Source organism: Pogona vitticeps, chromosome 5 (genome assembly GCF_051106095.1).
Source record: "Pogona vitticeps strain Pit_001003342236 chromosome 5, PviZW2.1, whole genome shotgun sequence".
In the NCBI taxonomy this organism is placed as follows: Eukaryota; Metazoa; Chordata; class Lepidosauria; order Squamata; family Agamidae; genus Pogona; species Pogona vitticeps.
This window is the reverse complement of record NC_135787.1, coordinates 81,489,847-81,490,884: the sequence shown is the minus strand read 5'-3', so window position 1 is coordinate 81,490,884 and position 1,038 is coordinate 81,489,847. Positions and strand designations below refer to the sequence as shown.

Genomic DNA, 1,038 nt, shown 5'->3' with positions numbered 1-1,038 from the left:
GTAGCCCCCCCAACAGCTGAAAAAGAGCACCAAACAGCTAAAAGCCGGCACCCAGCAGGCAGCCGGCAGCCATTTTGTGCTCTTCTATGCTCCTTCCCCCTCCCTCTCCCTGCCTAACAGCTGATTGGCGCTGGTCTATAAGGCTTCCCAGACAGCTTTTAAAGCAAAACTAGCAGCAGCTTTTAAAGCAAGCATGCATGTTTCTACACAAGCAGGTTTCAACTCAAATGGCGCACCTTTTCACCCAAGCACGGTTTAACCCCAAACAAGCAGCTTTTAAAATAAATTTTACATTTTAAAATGACAATACCAGGCAGTTCCTGGTCTCTCTCCCAGCTCTCTAACCGCTTGGATGAGCGAGGAAGCAGATAAGCAGCCTCTTCCCTAACTGAAAGTTTGAATTTTCCACTTTCCTCGCCTTCCCCGTACACTAGGTATGCTAATATCTGTGCACTAGAGGATTGTGGGAGGAACACCCAGCCCCTGATGGGGGTCCCAAGGGGTACCCCGAAACACTGAGGAGCTCTCTTGGCCTCTGGGAGGACTGGGGCTGTCCAGCCCTGTTCTGAGCGGGAGGTGAAGCTAGGGGGTCACCATGCCTTGGGGGGCACAACACAGAACGGGGCAGGAGGTGCAGGGGCCACTCCAACTCATACTTACATGGCAGGGGAGATACATGATCATGAAAGTGGTTTTCCCAGGTTGAGGCTCATCCATTGCACTTTGGATGAGCCTCACCCTGTGATTTCCCCAAATGTGGGAAAATCAACTGCATAATTTGTGGTAGTGGAGGACTGCATTTGTGGTTTCCCCTGGTCTTTCTAGAATCACTCTTTCCCCTTCAGTCCTTGGATGTTTTCACTGCCCTCTGCCATTTAAATTTGCTGCCATAGGCCTGTTGGCCCTGCTGGCTTTCCAGGTGGGCTCCAAGAGGCAGATCCTGGAAAGCCAGCAGCACAGATGGCAGAGTGGTGAGGTCCAATGTTGCTGCCATGGCGAGCAGCCTCTGGTGCCAGTTCAGAGGCCTCCCAGCATGGT

At 52.1% G+C, this 1,038-nt stretch overlaps 1 non-coding gene across 1 annotated transcript; it reads left to right on the top strand.

Moving 5' to 3' along the window:
- Positions 1-652: 652 nt before the first annotated feature.
- Positions 653-815, top strand: LOC140707952 (U1 spliceosomal RNA). The gene has a single exon (XR_012088081.2). It is a non-coding gene; the product is annotated as a U1 spliceosomal RNA (small nuclear RNA).
- The last annotated feature ends 223 nt before the right edge of the window (positions 816-1,038 follow it).